The sequence below is a fragment of the Myripristis murdjan genome, chromosome 4 (assembly GCF_902150065.1).
Source record: "Myripristis murdjan chromosome 4, fMyrMur1.1, whole genome shotgun sequence".
In the NCBI taxonomy this organism is placed as follows: Eukaryota; Metazoa; Chordata; class Actinopteri; order Holocentriformes; family Holocentridae; genus Myripristis; species Myripristis murdjan.
This window is the reverse complement of record NC_043983.1, coordinates 29,686,904-29,707,620: the sequence shown is the minus strand read 5'-3', so window position 1 is coordinate 29,707,620 and position 20,717 is coordinate 29,686,904. Positions and strand designations below refer to the sequence as shown.

The 20,717-nt window shown below is 43.7% G+C and overlaps 1 protein-coding gene across 1 annotated transcript in view; it reads right to left on the bottom strand.

The window, feature by feature from the left end:
- LOC115357733 (carboxyl-terminal PDZ ligand of neuronal nitric oxide synthase protein-like) overlaps positions 1-20,717 on the bottom strand; it is a 239,933-nt gene that overhangs the window by 15,748 nt on the left and 203,468 nt on the right. The gene's annotated exons all lie outside the window — the stretch shown is intronic.

Here is a 20,717-nt window from a genome sequence, read left to right as displayed (position 1 = left end):
TTTAGTTCCTCACCAGAGCTATCAAGATTAGGGATGCATTTTTTTTTATTATTATTTTTTTAATATCCATATCTGAGATCTTCCAGCCATAATGGTCCATGCACTTTCCAATACCAAAGTGCATTTTTGCATAAATAAATGCAGTATAGATGCTTTTCAGACAGTCCTGAATGAAATGCCTTAATACGATGTTTAGTTTTACTGTGCTGCTAATTTACAGTTGAATTATACTCAAAAGCCAATTTTAAACGGTAGAAATAACAGATTTTGTTGCTTAAAGCTGCACAACCCCCAAACAACTCAAGACCACAACATCAAACTGCTTCAGCTCAGCGTGCAACTGATTTCCTTGAGTATTTTTGTCTTTTGAATTGTTTGATTTGACGTTTTTCTCTGTATCTCGACATCAGTGCAAATGAGGTGATGATTTCCGAGGCTTAAATAAAGGTTTGAACGATTGGTTTGAACATAATCTGGCACTGATATGTCAGTCCACCCCCTTAGCACTTGACTGACTGATTTATCTGACCTCATTTCCGCTGTGGAGAATATGCTGACGTAACAAATGAACTCATGTGCGATGGTGACAAATGAGCCGGCTAAGATGTTGTTGACCTTTCACCAAACAAAACTCAAGAGGGACGTTCATTTTTTTAGGGAAAACTGGCCGTCATCCACAGCCTTTCTGTTTGGGAGTGCAGAGAAGCGGGAACAAATGTACAAGGAGAAATGAAATAATAATAAAAAACAGAAGACGGTGGGTAACTTTCCCTTTCATCCTTCAACAGAACTCGCCTGCCTTGGTCTGCTGCGCCGTGTTTAATCATTCATCCAGGCTTGTAGCTGCTCTTGTGCCGCCTCATGTTTCAGGTGTTTAATGAAAGTGTTGCTGCTCACGACGGAAGCCAGACGCCTCAAACGGCTCAATCCCAAACAGTTTTTCTGCTCCGTGCCACTTCTCCTCACTACAGGGGGGGGACTCGTTCACAGACAACTTTTATCTTAATTAGGAATAACGATTCAACATGATTCAATTATGATTATGGCTTTCATCATGTGGAACTGCTAATTGGCCCAATCGGCTCCCCTCCCCCCCCCTCGGAGGCGGCGGCGGAGCGACTTCAGCGCCTCTCTGCCAGGCAGCCAGCGTGAGGCCTGTAATTAGCTTGGCTCGGCGCGGGCATCGCCCATCAAAGTGCCAAACCCTGAACTTTGTTCTTAGCTGAGGGTAACCCACTTCTGTCACCGAGAAGGAGCGCGCACACACACACACACACACACCTTTATATTCTCCTCTCCAAAATGTGGCGTGCAGATCAGAGAGGAAGAGGGTGTGATGTTGTTCCAGTGCAACAGAGCGAGCGGCGTGAGCGGGAAGGAGAGAATATTTGAGAGATGACTGCAGGGATGAGAGGATGAATGACCTGACACACACACACACACACACACACACACACACACACACACACTCAAATACAGAGGCTAGACATGGTCATTATCAGTGATGTGTTAAATTAGGGCTCTACACTTGACTGGTGCAGCATTTCAGTGCGTGTGCGTCCAGAAAAAAGCATTAGCGTAAAGCCGGGCCGATCGTATTATAGGTGGCATGAAAGCCACACACACACACATACACACACACACACACGATCAGAGGAGCCTTGCGGGGTTCAAGCCTCTCTCAGGGGTGGGTTTACCTGCCAACTTAATTTAAACTGCATCTGTGGGGGGAGTGATTCCTTTTTTATGCAGGTCACCACATGCTGTGACTATCACTCTCGCTCTCTCTTTCTCATGCATGCACACACACACACACACACACACATGCTTGGAAAAGGTAGGGCAATCATTCATTTTTTAGATGGCTTCATTATGACATGAATGATTAAAGTGGGTGGGCTCTGGCGGCGAGGGCAGGGGGTCCGTCTCACGGTGATGAGGCACCGCAGGATGAGCTTAATAAGGCACCTTCTGACTCATCGGGGCTTTTATCAAGGCCCTAATCTTCCTTCTACACCGGGACGGGACGCTCATCAGGCTGCGTTCAAACTGCGTCATGATATTTTCCGACTTCATTTTCTGATTGGATCTCAGCGTGGCCGACACACCCCGCCCTGAACGTGCACCTGTGCCCGATCGGATAACCCCTTCCTTAAACGAGCAGCGGGCGAATGGCTTTGAATTGCGACTTGAAAACATCAGTCAGCATCTGTCTCGTCCCTGTCAGCCTCCGCCTGCCGCTCTGACCCCGCCATCCCGAGGGAAAACAGAAGCCCCATTAACAACGCCAACCTGTCCTCGCCCTCCTCCTCCTCCTCTGCCTCAGATACCCTCTGTTCCCCTGTCTTCACACTCCAAAACAAACGGTGAGACTGTTTTTTTCCGCCGGACTTGTTATTAATTATTCAGTATCGTCTGCTGCCTTTCAGTGGAAACAGATACTGACAACGTAATGATTTTGGAATCACACAAAACGGTTCATAACAAGGCAATTTTACTTCAAAACCGACAAAATTAGGCATGATGCATTTTTAAGGAATACCTTTTGTTTGACATCACACATAACGTTAGCATTTGGCTCGATGGGATGAACACTAATTTTATAATTTATTTTGCCTGAGCCCAGGTCAGACCGGGTTGGGACAAAAAACTTCAGTGTTAGTTGAGTTAAACTCCAGAGTGAATAAAAGTAAAAATGATGGACCGACTGTCTGTTCTGGGCAACTTCCTGTTTAGTGCTGGAGTTTACGTGATGACGCTGAAGGCAACACGTAGGCTATGTCAGGTGGTAAATGTAACCCAGCAAAATCTCAGGCTCGAGAAGAATGGCTGTCGAGTTCGGGTCGGGCTCAGACAAAAATATGTGACCTGATCCGAACTCCACACCTTATCACCAAGCCCTGCAGTCGAACTAACAACTACTAGTAAGATCCTACAAGAAAGCAACAGGACGTCTTCATTTTGACTCATTTGACTGCCAGTCGTCTCCACCATGCTCTCATCTGTTTATGATAATTACACTAATGAAGCGCAAAATTCATTTGACAGTGATATACTGACACTAATGTCTTTCACACCTATCTTAAACCTAGCCATGCCTCCTGTTGTTAGTGAAGTGAGAGAACAATGTCTCACACACACACACACACACACACACACACACACACCATGACACAGCACTAATTCAACTTCTCTTACTGCTGCGGCGGCTCTAATATTTCCCCTCCGGTCCTCTCTTGAGCTTTTAGACCCCATTAGACGGCTGAGGTGTCACCGCTCCACTTAGAAAAAAGTGTGATTCAATTATGATGGTACAGTATTCTCCAAAAAAACACCAAAAGAGAGGAGCCATAATATCCTTGGACCTGAGAGAAGCATCTCTCCTTGACGGCGGGATGGACACCCAGCGTGTGTGTGTCCTCTGGAGGGAAAAATATGGACAATCAGGCAGACAGACAGATAGACAGGCAGACAGGCAGGTCAAGTAAGGACAGGAGAGGACGGAGGGAGAGAAATCCAGGAGTAAACACAGAGGAAAGTGGGCGGGATGTTGGCAGAAACAAGTGCTAAGGATTAAATTTGCCCGTATCTTTTTTTTTTTTTTTTAACCAGGTGACCCAGAAAAGCTGCAGGTGAGCCATCTCTGTTTGAACACGTGGGCGCACGTTTACACAGAGACACCGCGCGGTTCGCAATGAGTCACAAACACTGCAAAAACGCAAAATCTTACCAAGATTATTTGTCTTATTTCAAGTCAAAAATGTCTTATTTCTAGTCATAATATCTCATTACACTTAAAATAAGACATGATCACCTCAGACGTAACTTGTTTTTAGACAATTTTCACTTGTTTCAAGTGAAAATTCACTTGAAACAAGTGAAAATTGGCTTGTTTCATTGGCAAAATTTGCCAGTGGAAAAAGTGAAAATTCACTTGAAATAAGTGAAAATTAGCTAGAAACAAGAAACAAATTTTGCCAATGAAACAAGCAAATTTTCACTTGTTTCAAACAAATTTTCACTTGAAACAAGAGAAAATTGTCTAAAAACAAGTTACTTCTGAGGTGATCATGTCTTATTTTAAGTGTAATGAGATATTTTGACTAGGAATAAGACATTTTTGACTTGAAATAAGACAAATAATCTTGGTAAGATTTTGGCTTTTTGCAGTGAAATCGTTGAAAATGTGAAACAAGAAACATGAAAACGAGTAAATAAGCGCACCGCGTTGTTTGTTCACTTAAACGAGAAGCAAAATGAGAGCGACTGCCACTTTACGCGTGGCAAAATGAAAACTGACGGCACAAAGATGAAGAGAAAGGAGAAAAATCTGCACTTTCGCAGATGTTGTGCAGGATTTGTCACGTGATTGTTGAAACACCAGAAAACATCACCAGTGTATCTCAAATGCACCCTGCGTTCCTGTGCTCATTTTATTGTTAGGTGGTCATTTTCTTTCTTATTATTGCAGATAACTGGCCAAATGCAGAGAACATGATGTATGGAGATATTTCAAGTGCAGTTACAGCGGAGTATTATGCAGAAAAACATAAAAAAAATATATCAATTGTAAATGCCAGCATCAAAGAGCCAGGACTTTTTCCTTTCCGCTGGAGCTCTGGTATAACCCTCGCTCTCTTGGTCTTGCTTACAACGCTATCACTTCCTGAAATGCATTTAAAGTCCACAGCTGACGGGAACGAGCTCACACACGTTTTTCTCTAAAGTCTCCTGGAAAATCCATTTGAGAAATAAAGCAACCTGCGAAAAGCGGATGCACTGTAAAACACCTTGCTAAAAATAACACCTTGAATGTTACGCCTTGAACGCCGCCGACTAACAAGATCGAACAATGAGAGAGTATTTTCAATTTAAACAAGATACCTGCCCCGAAGTGACTGCACTGCTAAAACCACCGTCTTTCCCACAGAGCTCTTGAACTCGTGAACCATTTTCCTAATTACACAACCAGAAACATTACAGTTACCGTCCACAAATCGGACAAGAGTGTGATATAAAACTGACCCCATACTGTCCATCCCAGGGGGGAGAGGAAGGCTGAAGCAGGGAAGGAGAGGAGAAAAAGTAGAGTGGAGAAAGACAGAGAGAGATAGAGAGAGAGAGAGCAGAGGACGAGGACCAGACGTGTTTGGGTGCCTCCAGTCTCTTTCATATCAAAGTCATAAGATCAATAATTCATTTGGCCATTTGCCACATCACTGTCTGCCTGACCTCATGGTTCACTGTGTGTGTGAGCGTCTCAGAGGGGGAAAAAAAAAAAAAAAAAGTGAGTGTAGTCATGAGTGTAACAGCAAGGAGAATGAGACTGCAGGAGTGGAAAAAGAAAAAAAAAAAAAAGCCATTGGCTCCTACAGGCACTCGGTTCCTCTCTTTCTAGCCTTTTCACGTGTGTGTTCTTGTGTCCTTCTTATAAGCAGCTCGACTCGGAGATCTTGTGAGGATGAGTCTGCAAAGTGAGGTCATTTTGCCGGTAAATACTTTTTTAAGGTGTGAATTCGGGATGAGGGTGGGTAAAGAGAGAGCGGGTTTAAAGGAGAAATCCACTTTTTTGACACTATCAAACACGGCCGATGGCGACGCCCCTGACATTTCTCAGCCCGTTGTGCTGTTTGGCGGTGGATTTCTCTCATTTCCATGGGATGACTGACCAAATGGAGATCATGCAAAGACCCAGTATCTCTAGCAGCTTCAGTTTGAAAGCAGAAAAAAAAAACTCAGCATTTTAAAATATGCAGAGCTACCTTGCCATCTAACCGACTTTTTCAGAGTAATCCACATCATCATTTTAACGGATTCCCTGGGTCCAAATTGTATGGAAAAATGTGTTCATTTGTCCCTGTAGCACTTAGGGTTCAAAAGTTACGCTATTTGCTTTTTTTTTTCTTTTTTTTTTTTTTTCCATTTTTGGGTTTTTTAAGAAAGGGTTACAAATGAACCCCATGGGACATTATTTCAGCAGAATCTTAAAATACACCCTGCAAGGATTAAGAAAAAAACAGGTCCCGATAAAAAAAAAAAACCCACCCTTGAAGAGTGCATCTTAAGTATGGGCAAGTCTTATTGGTTTAGTTATTTATTCTAGATCATTTATTTATTCTTGTGTTAGGGAATCTATGCATGATAGGCCTGTGTGACCTGTGTGTGTCTTGTATTTCGTGTAGATGTATGTGTTTTATGTATGTGCTGCACACAAAATTGCCCTTCGGGGACAATAAAGATCTTCTAAGTCTAAGTCTAAGCCTATGCACGTGGACCCCCCTTTCCATGTAGACCACATGTGCCGATGCTTACACCTTCTTCCCACGACCGTCAACAGAGAGCACACACATCCGCCAAGGTCTCAGCGGGAAGGTTGACATCCCGGTTTGTGCTAAGCAGTACCCTCCTTTGGTCAACCAGAGGAGAAAACTGATCTCCTCCCTCCTCCTTGGATTTCATGATGTTACAGGATGCACTTGGGAACTACGGCTCTGCTCATGCCAAAGCTCCTGTAGGCATACCTGCAATAGGACGGGCCTCTTTCGGCCAGTCGGGACATTAGTAAGCGCCCGCTGGGTCCATTGCTGAGAATTGCGATGTTACACGGATGCATTTACAAAACTTTGGCCCTGTTTGTGCTCAGCCTTGCCTGGACGATGTAGTCCAGACATGGACCTGGGCAGACAGACGGGGAGAGGCATATACCCCCCCTGTTGGGCATTTTACCTCTTTGGTGAGGTAACAAGGCAGCAATCTCAGTGGGACTGACTCCTGCTGCCACGAAACAGTGGAGCCTTGCAGCTTATCAAGAACACTAAACTTGACTCTGCTTTAAAAGAGCGTCGAGGCACTCGCTCGCACATTCTTAAATCTTTCAGGATCTCCAACAAAAAAAAAAAAAAAAAAAAGTCATATTAGCCATTCCTTAAGATTCTTGGAATCGCCCGGCCCAGGCAGGAAAAAAAAAAAAGACAGTCGAGGAACCGGCGGAGGAGGCGGAACAGGGGAGTTTCAGGCTTTAGATAAGCAGGGATCTTAGGGTCAGCTGCAGGGAGACGTCCCACCACCACCTGGAGATGTTCTGGGATTAAAGGGGCGAAACATCTGGCCCTGTGGCCCCGGTGGAGCAGCGACACGACAGGCATCAGTGCCATGCGGGCGGTGAAAACCTTTCTTTGCTTCCTTCTAAGCCACAGATCAAGTTTGCTTTGCGCCCCAAAATGTTTCAGACCTTCCAGGAAAACCTGATATGCAACTTAATGTGACTGACCTGTGAAAGAAGGGAAAAAAAAAATCCAAACCAAGTGTTTAAATGTTTTATACCAATGCTCTCACTTTGTTTTTTCCTTCTGGTTGGCTCAGCCTTTTCCGCCTCAGATGGTGACATAACATTTTTTATCATTTTTAAAGTCAGCCTCATTGGTCTGTACAGTTCAACCTGCCTGGTTAAATAAGGACTTAGACGTTTCTGTAATTTCATCACAATGGCACGGCGTCTTTTTTTTTTTTTTTTTTTCCTTTTTTGTTTCATTTTGGAGACACATTATGACAACACCATGAAACATTAAAAAACTCAAAACAAAATCGAGTTCATTTGCATAAACAGATGTCTCCACTGGTATTCATCTCCATAATTTTTCCATATGTTTTTTTTTTTTTTTTTTTTTTTTTTTTTAACTTCCAGATTGAGTAAATCAAAAAATCATTCTAGTAGGATATTGCAAAGTCTTTTGCAACAAAACGTTGGATTAAGAAACTATATTTTGGAAAGAATTGTACATGTAACAGGCAGTTTTATAACAGGCACTTTTTTTTTTTTTTTTTTATTTCCTGGAATGGCGTTCCTTCTTTTGTCACATTAACTCTTCAAATATTGAGTTAAAAGCTAAAAATGATCAAAGTCGTCCTTTCTTGTCTCTGCCTATCAGTCGCTGCTTGCCTCAGATGCAGTTTTCCCCCTTTGAGGCTGATGTTGTTACACTTCACTTCCATTTTATGTTCAGCGTGATTGCCGGGTTATTTTTGTCGGTGCATGTGCGAAGAGAAAACAGGGAAGAAGGGCTAGACGCTGACAGAGACAGACAGACAGACAGACAGAGAGACAGACGGGCCTTGAGCCGCCGCGCCACACAGAAGCAATTTGCTCTCTTGGCTGTTTACATCTCAAACTCCACATGTGGCAGATTATTCGCCGTCCCAAGCCGCCGCTCGGCGTGGCCTCCGGCCCCCCGCGTCACGGGAGCATCAGAGCAGACTGTCGCCTCGTCCAGATGTCGACGCGCGGCGGAAACCGTGTCGGAGCGTGAACGCGGCTCCGCTGAGGCATCGAGACGCGAGAGGAGTGTGCGGCGGCAACGAGAGCGAAAATGAGAAATGGATCGCTCAGGTCGATATGTAATAATCCAGATGCTTACACAGACACACACACACACACACAGAGAAAGAGCCGTGGGTTATGGCCAGGGCAGTCCACCCTGCAGAGTAATTTGTTGTTTTGTTGGTGTTGTTTGGCTGCTTGGCCGAGTCCGGCTTGGCTCCGTTCATTAATGCTCAGGTCAGAGGATTAATGGCTTGGCTTTTAAAGTCCTTTATTCCCTCAGCTCTTCTGTTGCAGACATGGTCATTAATTTCAGAGCTGCCTGGGTTTTGCCTGTATGTGTGTGTGTATGTGTGTGTGTGTGTGTGTGTGTGACCCTTTACCTCCACATGTCCCCGTCAGCACTATTTCACAGTGACGGCGCATCCTTAACTAACCCCTCGCAGATAGAGGTTACAGTTAGTTAACTCTGTGTGTGTGTGTGTGTGTGTGTGTGTGTGCCTGTAAGCCATATGACTATGCTTTATCTGCTCCTATTGGCAATTACAAGTAACCTTGACTAACCACTGATGTACGGGACACAGGTAGCTCACACTCCTCGCCTCGGCTGGCTGGGCCTGAACACGAGGCGGTATCAGTGTGTGTATTTGTGTGTTTCAGTGCAAGTGTGTGTGTGTGTGTCCCTGCAGGTGACAGGCTGAACTTGTAAAGAAGCGTATTGATCCGCACTGCTCCCTCGCTGTCCTAGTAGTTAACCCCAGTTTCAAACAACACATTGCTGTGAGGGGGGAAATCGATAAGACGTGGTCCGAACGCCGCGCCCGGCTCGGTCTGAGCGGCGATCCGGCGCGATGACAGGCTCGATTGGGCAATTAATTAACGCTGAGAGCAGGGAGGATCAAAAACCCCGGAGTGCGCGGGAGAAAGAGAACAGAGAGATGCGAGAAGGAGAAGGATTTGAGGTCAAACCAAGCGATCCAAATGCAGCAGTGTCCAAAAAAAGAGGAGTGTGTGTGCAGCATCACCGTACAATCACACTTCACCTCACACATCTGCTTCATCGGCGATCACAATGAGACTAAACATTAGTTACTGACTCAAAAGGAGCAAGTGAACGTCTCCTCGAGCTGTAATTAACAGTCCTGACTTGAAATACCTGAAGGAAAGGAAAGCTGAAGGAAAGAGTTTCAGTGGTGAATGGTACAAATGTGACGTAAATGGGATGAAAAACAGAGAACAAGAGGAAACAGGTAAAAATGAGTCATGTCAAAAGTCAAAGAAGCCGATTGAATAAAGCGGATTTACCTACTCAAAAGCGGGCAAAGTCAGTTCAGTCAATTAATGCAAAAAGCAGGTGTGTTTTTGTCGAACTCAAGAGGCCAGCGGACTAATTTTCTAAAGAACCTGATTTTCTTTTTAACATACAACTAGCCAGGACTAATGTTGATGTTTTCTTCTACTTCTACAAGACAGTGGTGACTAGTTATGTTTTCAAATTTGTTAATGTTATGGACCTTCAAGTTGTTTCATTAAACCATGAACTCCCAATTTGAGTAATTTTGCCCTAGGGCACTCTGATCATAGGGGAAAATGTTTTTTGGTAAGCATTAAACTGTACAGATGTACAAATGGATTCAAAGTGGTGACATTAAAACATAATATTAAAATAAAAACTCATTCTTTATTTTGGTATATTAAAAAACCTGGACCCACTGGAAGCTTTTCAAGGACTACTTGGGGTTAACAAACTGAGACCATCTGAACACGGTCAAATCAATCGCCATCATCAGATTTTTGTGGTAAAACGATCAGCTCTCAGTCAAAAGCAGACCAGAAAATGATCACTGAGTTCATTTGTGGTGGCCAACTGGTTCGTTTACAAGGGCAATAATTTGTTCAGAGTTCCTAGTAACTTTGAAAGCAATATCAAAGTAATATCAAAGTAATAAGTAATAAGTATAAGCTGTTACAAGGGAAAAGAAACTTTGGCGTGACTTAACTGTCTGTGTCAGTTCTCTTATTAATGCTCACATCGGCTACTTGTCACTGGTAATTAGTTGCTAATTGCTGATTAGTTGACTGAGGGCAGCAGACTGAGCCGCTGACACAGGTGTGTGTGTTTACCTCGGCCTGGCTCACACACTGTGCAGGTGAACTCCTGGGTTTAAAGTCGAGCCCCGACTGTTTGGGTGGAGCGGCTCCTCCTCGGTCCGTGGAGCCCAGCACCGGAGGCTTTTGTGATTAATTCTGTAGAAGTGTTTTGTTTTACTATTCTATTCTTTGACGCTGATAAAGTTCACACACCTGCTCACTCTTTGCAAGTCACCACTGTATTTCTGGCTGAAACGCACAGCGGACGCAGCCCGACAACCACGCCTGTAATGTCAAAATCAAAGTCACATGATGGACGGCCGTGCGTTGGACTTTCCCTGTTGGCTGTTGCTCTTTCCAAATTTACCAAAACATACTCAGAGACAGGGGTGTACAGCCATTGCACTGTTTGTATTCGAGTTCAGATTCGGGCTTTTAAAAAAAAACTTCGGATTCGTTATTTGGATTTTTGGAAGAAACCGGAAGTGGGTGCACTGGAGAGCTGGCCAGCGAACTTCCGGTTTAGCTCTCGGCGAACTAGAACGGGAATAAAATAATTGAATTGTGCGGCTCTTCTAGACTTTCCAAACGTAATCGGACTGAATGGATCAAATTCTGCTAGCGGGGGTTGTGACACTGTATCCACTGTTTTATAGCCGCTTCTTTTCCTGTTATTGTCCATGAGAAAATGCTTTTTGGGCCACAGTGCATCACGTGATGCTGCAATTCCATGTTTGGCCACAATGTAAACTTGGCTTCAACGCGCCTCCTCGTGTTCTGTGCTGCTGCTCCTCGATGACCTAAGGGACTGAGCCTGAGGGCTCTCACCAAAACCAAACTGTGGCAGAGTCTCAGATGGATGTGATTGGCTCCAAACACGCACCAACATGTTTTTTGTTACGTTTTGTTTTAATCTCTTGTAATTGGCTCAAACTCACACTCAAAACACGCATCCAAACGTTTTTTTTTTCTTTAGAAAAAAGCTCCTGAATAATGAGGAGAAACTTTAGACAGAAAAACTATTCGGGATCAAAGCATTATTTGTGTACTTCCAAATATTGTTTTCGGGTTCGGGTACATAACTACTCAGAGAGAGAGAGAGAGAAAGAGAGAAATCCACTTCTGATGTGAACGCTTCCCACTGAAAACAGCTGCTTCACAAGAAGAATATTAGTGTGACTACGAAACTCACTGACAAAAATGATTTTAGATGAACAGATTATCAAATTTAACACAACTTTCACACATCTCCATTTTCCATTTCCTGGACAGAATGCACATTGTTCCTCCTAAATCCAACCTTTTGCGCGACACTGACTTTTACCCACCGTATGTCACTGTATGAATAAGAACAACAGTGGTGTGTGTGTGTGTGTGTGTGCAGCCTGTATGTCTACCCAGGGATTTTGAAGAACATCTGGTTCCACAGATGAAGATTAATATAAATAATTAAAAAAAAAAAAAAAAAAAAACATTTCCACTGCTTCTCATTAATAAACATTTTCTAATGCGTTAAGAGGATAGACCTTGCACAGGATCTGCAGGCGAACACGCTGCCAAACCTTGTTTACATCTCACAAATCTGCTTCGCATTTCATTTGGAGATAAATGAAGAGGTAAGGACATGACACGTGTTACTCTGATAACAGCAAAGCATAAATAAAACAGCAATTTTTTTTACAAGGGAGACAAGGCTTCACGCTCGCTGTGGCCCGGATGATCCTCTGAGGAGATCAGCGGGAAATTAGCAGCAAAAGAGCTACAACTTCAGTTCCCTATGAATCAATAATAAAACATCAGAGCTACATGAGAGTTCATAACCACTCACATTCAGAGATCGCTCACCGTGTCACCAAAACAATGATGGATTCTGCTCGGATGGAGAGAATACATCGCCGCTGTTTCTTCGGATAAAAGATGCTGCTGTCCAGTTTAACAGAGGTCATAACAGTCTCTCTGTAAATGTAGCCGCAGAGCTTTCGTACGCCAGGTTTTCACATCGTCTCGCTGTCCGTGATCTTGACGAGGAAAAAAATAATGTCCATATTTCCAGGACAGAAAGCACTGGATCATAAAACGGAAAAGCTAACGGAAGACGCTGCAAATAATGAGCCCGTTTAAACCTCCTGTTATGTCAATTTGACCCCAGCCAATGTTTAACGTCTCTAAATAAATGATTAACATCGTTTTTTTTGCTTCATATTTAATGAGTTTTCCTAATGTAATGGGTACTACCGGGTAAAGAGGAAATTTACATGATGTATGTTTTCGTCCTGTACACACTTTGTAACGCATCGGTTATAAATAACAAAAATCTGTACTTAGAAATAATATAAAGCCATTAAAACACCAAAAGTTAATATTTCTTTCCAATTTTAGGTCAATCAGTGAGATTTTATGGTGATTTGCATATTTTTCCACAGTGGCGTAATAGGAATACTGTTTGTATAAGTTATGTTTTATTTAAAGGGCTATTTAGGTCGTCAACAAAGAAACATAAAGTACCTGACACATAAACTTTGGTGACAATTTTAATTATAATAATTTTGTGGAGGTTTAAACTGCTAACCTACTGACCCCAAACATAAAAGATGTTGGTAAATTTGAACGTAACATCTGTTCAGTTCTGTTGTTTTATCATCATTTATGTACATTGACTTTCAATTGCAGCATGAGACGTTGCTCTGTTTATTCTTTCTACTGTTTTTACTGTTTTGTTGTTTTATCATCATTTATGTACAGCACTTTGCTTCAGCTGTGGTTGTTTTTAAAGTGCGATAAATAATAATAAAGTTGAGTTGAGTTGAGTTAACAGGAGGGTTAAAATTCAGTCGTTGTAATTGCATTATTTAATCTGAAAAAGTAATTAGTTACATTTAAAGTTACAGTAACACACAACTTCCAGCACTGATCATTACAGGGGAAATCAATATCCAGCTAAGAGAATGGGAGTGAGTTCAAACTTTGCCGAACTAGCCTCGTTTACTCTCTCTCTCACACACACACTCACACACACACACACACACACACACACACACGAAGAAGCTCATGTCGCCTCTGCTTCTGGATCTAATTTCGCCGCAGCCGTCGCTTGTCTGACAAACAAACGACAGGATGCTCCAACAGCCGGACGGGTCAAAATCCTCACATTATCCGTACACACCTGAGCACAGGTGTGTGTGTGTGGTGACGGGGATTAGCGACCTTCAGCCTCTCGGCCGCGGGCGAGGGTCAAAGGTCAAGCGTTGGCACTTACGTTTGCCACCAGACAGCGTGAATCACCAGCACATAAATCATAAACACATAAATCAACGGGGGGGGCTGAGATAGAAACATGGCATGTCTGACATTTTGAGGAGGACAGACGACGAGCCGGGCGGAGGAGAGGACAGGGGGCGCGAGGTCGCCGGCGAGAGAAATATAAATGAGATAACAAGAAGGAGAGAGAGAGAAGAGAGAGAGAGATAAAGAAGAAGAAGAAGGCAGAGGCCATGTTTACCCCAGAGGCTGCAGACGAGAGGGGAGGATAATAAAAAGACGTGTCAGAGCAAAGCTGGGAGGAATGAAGGTAAAGAATGAAAAGAACAGGTGGAAGAAAGGCGAGGATGCCACAGGGAGACAGACAGCTGAGATACTCTGTGTGTGTGTGTGTGTGTGTGTGTGTGTGTGTGTGTGTGTGTGTGTGTGTGATGCTGCTCCGCCATGGCCATCAACTTTAGAAAGAAAAGATGACAGATGAGAAGGAGATACCGAAGAAAAAGAGGAAGAAGAAGAACAAGGAGGACAAGGAGAAAAAGGAGGAGGAGGAGGTGGTGAAGGAGAGTAAGGAGGAATAGTAGCAGGAGGAGGAGAAGAAGAAAAAGACAAGGAAGGAGGAGGAGGTGAAGAAGTAAGAGAAAATGGAGGAGGAAGAATAAGAAGATGAAAGAGGAGAGGAGGATAAAAGAGTAAGATGATGTAGAAAGATGAAGGAGGAGGTAGAGGAGGAGAAGGAGAATAAGGAGGAGTAGTAGTGGGAGGAGAAGAAGAAGAAAAAGACAAGGAAGGGGAGGAGTAGAGGAAGGAGGAGAAAACAAATGAGGAAGAGGATTAAGAAGAATAAGAAGATGAAAGAGGAGAGGAGGATAAAAAGAGTAAGATGATGAAGGAGAACAAATAAACAAGGAGGAGGTAGAGAAGTAGAGTAAGGAGTAGTAGTGGGAGGAGAAGAAGAGGGGGAGATGAAGAAGAAGGATAAAAATGAAAGGAAGAAGAAGATGAAAGAGGAGGAGAGGAGGAAAAAGAAGATGACAAAGAAGAAAAACAAGGAAAAAAAGGAGAACAAGAAGGAGGAGGAGGGGAAGGAGAATGAGGAGGAGGAGGAGAAGAACACATGGAAGGAAGAGGAGGAGATGAAGAAGATGAAAGAGGAGAGGAGGATAAAAGCGTAAGATGATGAAGTGGGAGAACAAACAACAAGGAGGAGGTAGAGAAGGAGAGGGAGACACGAGGAAGGAAGAGGGGGAGATAAAGAAGGATAAAAATGAAAGGAAGAAGAAGAAGATGAAAGAGGAGGAGAGGAAGAAAAACAAGGAGGAATAGGAGGAGGAGGAGGTGGGGAAGGAGAATGAGGAGGAGGAGGAGGGGAACACAGGGAAGGAAGAGGAGGAGATGAAGAAGATGGAGAAAATGAGGGAGGAAGGATAAGAAGACGAAAGAGGAGGAGAAGAGGAAAAAAGAAGTAGAACAAAGAGGGGAAGGAAAACAAGAAGAAAGAGGAAAAGAAGGAGTAACAGCTGGAGGAGAAGAAGAAGGAGAAGACAAAGAGAAAGGAGAAGAGGACCAACAAGGAGGAGAAGAGTGTAGAAGAAGAAGAAGAAGGAGAAGAAACACGTCTCTGAACCCGCCTCACACTCCCCTCGCTCTCCTCCCGCCTTTCTCTCCTCCTCTTTCATCATCCGCCTCTCCTTCGCTCAGAGTTTCTGTCAGCTCTCTGTTTTTTCAAAAACAGGAGAGAAAACGCTGAGGCTCGGGAAACGTTTTCCCAGCCCAGGTGAGCGAACGCCTCGCCAAACGATGATGTCACATCCTCAGGTTAATGTTGTGATATGATAAAAAGCCTCGTTAACAGCCGGTCCAAACTCTAATAATAATAAAGCCTGATATTGTTTCCCTCCCTGATAAATGTCACATATTTCATTTCATTTACGGCGATCAAACGACGAGAGGAGGCGATTCATTTAAATTATTTCATTACAGAGTCTGAAGACGGATCATCCAGTGATTTACGGCGTTAACAGATTTCATTTCTTCTTCTGTCCAAGGAAGGAAATTCATTATATTTTGACAAGTTACTATATTAACTCACATTTACTGTGTTACAGTATAAAGATGATTTGAGAAGAGTTTAACAGTGAGGTTTGATTTGTTAAAGAGCAACACAAGACAGGAGAGGAGGAGGAGGGAGGCCTGTCTGTGTGTCTGTGTCTGTCTGTCTGTCTGCCTGTCTGTGTGTGTGTGTGTGTGTGTGTGTGTGTGTGTCTGTCTGTCTGTCTGTCTGCCTGTGTCTGCCTGCCTGTCTGTGTGTCTGTCTGTCTGTCTGTCTGTCTCTCTGTCTGTCTGCCTGTCTTCCTGTCTGTCTGTCTGCCTGTCTGTCTGTGTGTCTGCCTGTCTTCATGTCTGTCTTCCTGCCTGTCTGTCTTCCTGTCTGTCTGTCTGTCTGCCTGTCTGCCTGTCTGGGTCGACGGTGCTGACATCAGAGAGGCGGCTCCTCGGGAGCCTCGCCGGGACGTCTGACTCGCAGCTATCAAAGCTCGCACGCCCCCACACACACAAACACAAACACACACAAACACAAACACACACACAAACACACACACAAACACAAACACACACACAAACAGGCGAGCGAGAGGAGCAGCGGTTCTCAAAGTGGGGCTCGGGGTTCCCACCAGGGATCCTCCTCGGAGGGCTTTTCCAGCGAGCTCGCAGCCAAACGATGAACCGACGGATTTTAATTTGTGTGTTTTCTTATTGAATGGATGAATCCTGCTCACACTTTATTCTGCACGTGTCTTTGACTAATGAGCTCATGTCCATTTTTATTTTGTCAAAATCTGCAGCTAATAATTTGTGACTCTCTTTTTTTGGAGTTATGGACTCTTACTCTCTTGATTTTATTTAGTTCCTGCTGAAACAGGAAGTTTGGACGGGACATTCACAACATTCACAACCAACAGGATGTCGTTTGGGAGAGACACACTTTAATTTGAAGGGATAAGGTGGATGAGAGAGGATTTGTGAGGGTGTTATTGGTGCAGGATTTAAGATATTGTGTTTTACAGGAAGTAGAGGCCATGTGAGGTCATTTCATCGGGACTTTAAGTGTTTCTCAACGTTTTAGAAGCTGCAGTCGTTTTGTTTCCGGGCGGTCGTTTTGAAGTTTTCCTCCGCTGTGCATGCTGATGCATTCATGTACATGGCGTCAAATTGAAATTGAAGTTTGAGTTTCCCGAAAAAAGGTTCAGCTGGCACGCCGACTGGAAATTAACGACTACATCTGCCGGGTTCTGCGTTTCTGTTGGCTATAATACAGAACTTTTACATATAATTAAACAATTTCTACTGGAATTGCATACTGTGATTAAAATTACAGCATGTCTGATTACCTTGTCTGATAATTCCTCACTTTCCCAAAGGTTTTTTTTTTTCTCCTGAAAACTGCAACCACCCTGATGAACACCTGTGGCTGAAACATATTGGCTCTATTAATATTTAAAGTATGATTTTGCCAGTTTAATGAAGATTTTTTTAACTGTTTTTGGCAGAAATGTTGCCTTAGAAGTGTTTTTTTATTTATTTATTTATTTATTTATTTATTTATTTATTTAAACGTTATTTATCCGAGAACTGCTCATTGGGAATAAAAAATTTCTAGGTTTTTTGTTATAATTTTTTGTTATAATTTTAATGAGACTATTCCTTCTCCAAAGAGCACATTCTCCTTCTGTTTTTTTTTTTTTTTTTTTGGACAAAAACCACAGACGCACTTACCTACCTACAGACTGTTTTTTGGGTTTTTTTTTTTTGGTCTGTTAAGACTGAAAGCGACTTGAAGTATATTTTTCTTTTCTATTCTTTTCTTTTTTAAGATGATTTCTTGGCCTTTCTGCTTTGTTTGACAGTGGCGGCGGAGAGCGAGGGGATTCAAACCCACGCCGCCGCAGCACCGACTCCGCGCTCTACCACCTGAGCCGCCGGGGCGCCCCTGAAGCGCACTTTTCAAGCCTAATTTAATTTCCTGCCACAAGAAACAAAAATCCCACAAATCATCCCAAAGTGGACGGCTCCTTACTGCAGGTTCAAACACAAACTAAGAAACTCCTTCCATGATTGTGGGAATTTCAAGGCTCCGCTCCAGTAAACATGTTTCAGTCTTACCGATGTTATCTGTCTATGTTTGGCTCTCTGGAGGAAGAAAAAAAAAAAAAAAAAAATCTGTGATGAAATGAGCTTCCTCTGCTTCAATATGTGTCTGTTTGAGGGTCTGAGATAAAAAGGCAGTTTGCTGGCACACATCACACACGCTCACACACACACACACACACACATATGTGGGTTACCTCTCCTTTGAGACTGACTTGGCTTGGCACAGATTTCCAGATTCCCTTTCGAGAAATGACATCTTCCGATAGTATCTCTGTCATCCGTTAATACAAATACTTTGAGAGGGTAAAGTGTTTAACTCAAAGTTAGTTTGCTGGGCTCTCACTAGATTGGTTCGATTCATATCAGGCTAAGGCTCTTTACACGAGATCGGGCGCACACAGAGAACTGGCCCCATTCCCCGCTAAATCTGCCCAATTCCTATATTGCTTTGGCAAATATAAGAAAACTGCTTGTGCTGATTTGACAGAAGTATGGCTTTGATAAGCTATGCCTTTAAAAAAAACAACAACAACAATAACAACCACAAAAAAAAAAACACTCCATGGCTTTCTTCAGTGAAACAAACAGAATAGTTTAATACTGTATTTCACCTGGAGGCCATACACAGAGCTGGGTTTGAACAAACAAGACCACTGTCGGTGGCCCGTGAGTCGCATGAGCGGCGTGTTTGTGGAATAAAATAAAGGAATCAAACGGAGTTCCTCGAGGTCCAACAAACTAATCCTGGCTTTACATAAATTGAAAAAAAAAAAAAAAAAAAAAAAAAAAGCAGGTTATGTGCGGACAAGTGAGAAGGAATGCAAACATGCTTCACTGCCATGTCACAAAACTACGAGGAAACAAAAAAAAGAGGGTTCGCCTGCAGACGGAGCGCTTTTTGACAGTTTCATGGGCCGACGTAGAAAAGATGTTTACATAGAGAGATACAATGTGCAGGAATATTTTTTTTTTTTTGTCTAAAAATAGCCTTTGATTCATTACGAAGTGAGCCAAAGAGACGATCCCGCTCCAAACACACGCAGACGTTGAACAGAGTTCCTCCCCAGATGTGGCTTCAGTCTTGCACGATGCACTCGTCTTTCCTCATCGGAGTCACTTTATTCATCATTCATGGCGGCGAGGACGGGAGCTGACCGCTTCTCTCTTCAAGTCCTGCAAACCCCGAGTCATGTTGCTGCCAGCGTGATTGACAGCTGCGCTCCAAATCCACACAAATCAAAAGCACGCTCCTGAGTTAGCTGCAGGGCAACACAGTACTTTTTTTTTTTTTTTTTTTTTTCAAACCAGAGGAGTGAGTTTAGTGGTTTAGTGGCATCCCGACATCCCCGACGATAAGGATGAGTGCACACACACACACACACACCACACGAGCCGTTGCAGAATGACATTTTGAATTTCAGTTTGTTCTGAGGGAAAACTGGCTCCGGTCTTGGCACTTTAAACGATAACAAATGCAGGAAAATACAGCGTGTTAACAGAATTATTGGCTTTCCCCATTCAAACCACAGGCAGTGCAGACATCTTGCCTGGCAGCGAGCAGCACTCTCAATGAGGAATTTTAACAAGACCAAAAAGTCATTTCAGGCTAGCTGGGATACAAACAGAGAAACTAGTTTCTGAAATTTGGAAAACTAAATAATGCCTAACTCAAAATTCAATATGTCAAGTTTTGCCACCCTGGACATTTGCACAAGAAAGTGAGATGATGAGCATTTCACTGCTAGGTGCTCGAAAAAAGAGAAAGTAACACTGATTTACTGGGTTGGGTGTGTGTGTGTGCATGTATTGCACAAATTGTGTATGTGACGGTGTGTGTGATCAATGCTTTCTGTGTGTGACAGAGAATAAAATCAAGAGGAAAATCAGAGAGATTTAGGAATGATAAGGTTGTGTACATACATGGTGTGTGTGAGGGCATGTTGATTAGATGCAAACAACCTTCTCCTGAGACATTTCTGTGTGTGTGTGCATGTGTGTGTGTGTGTGTGTGTGTGTGTGTGTGTGTAAAAGTAGGAGGAAGTCCATATTATGGTTTAACCACCATAGGCTTTTGAAGGTCGACATATAACCTATATTCTTAGGTAGCCAATATTTTCTCCCCATGTTCATTATTATTAAATTTGACCAAGAATTAAGGTTTCCTCTGCACATTTGTCCTCAAGTCAGGGCCCCTGAAGCAGAACTTTGACCATTAGGGGACACTAAAACCCTCCGCTGACACGCAGATAAAGGAAACTGTTTCGGGGAAACTCGGGACACATGACTGCCTTTTAAAGAATTAACTCACAAAACGACAGTAAGGAACAATTAAATAAAAGGTGCAAAGAAATGAAGACTCACATGGAGCTGTGGTCGGCCGGAGGTGGACGCCACAGACCGGCTGATTCGTTTAAGACCAAACTGATGTATCGCTCTAACTCTAGTACAGTGTGTTTGTGCGCATCTGACAGAGGTTAGTCCGCTATGTGGTTTTCCTACAGAGCAGCCTAAGTGAACGGACAAACAAAGGGAGAGTCTAGTGCGTCTCAGTGCGAGGAGGAGGGGGGGCGTTAGGGGAGCAGGGAGAAGGTGTTACACCGCGATCTCATCCCCCAGGCAGTCGGGGGTTCCCTGCCTGTTGAGAACGTTGAGCAGCCTCAGCGTCTCCTCGTCCGTCCCCCAGCCGTAGATCTCCATCTCCTCCTCCCCCCTGTCCTCCTCCCTGCCCTCGTCCTCGTCCTCCTCGTCCTCCTCGTCCTCCCTGTCGTCGCTGTCGTCCGTGTTCGACTCGTACTCCGAGGCGATGCCCGACTCGCGGAATCTCGCAAAGTCCAGGCTGCCCAGAGATTTGAGGCCGCGGGGCGACGACTTCGCCGCGCCCTCGGAGGCCTGACCCTGACCT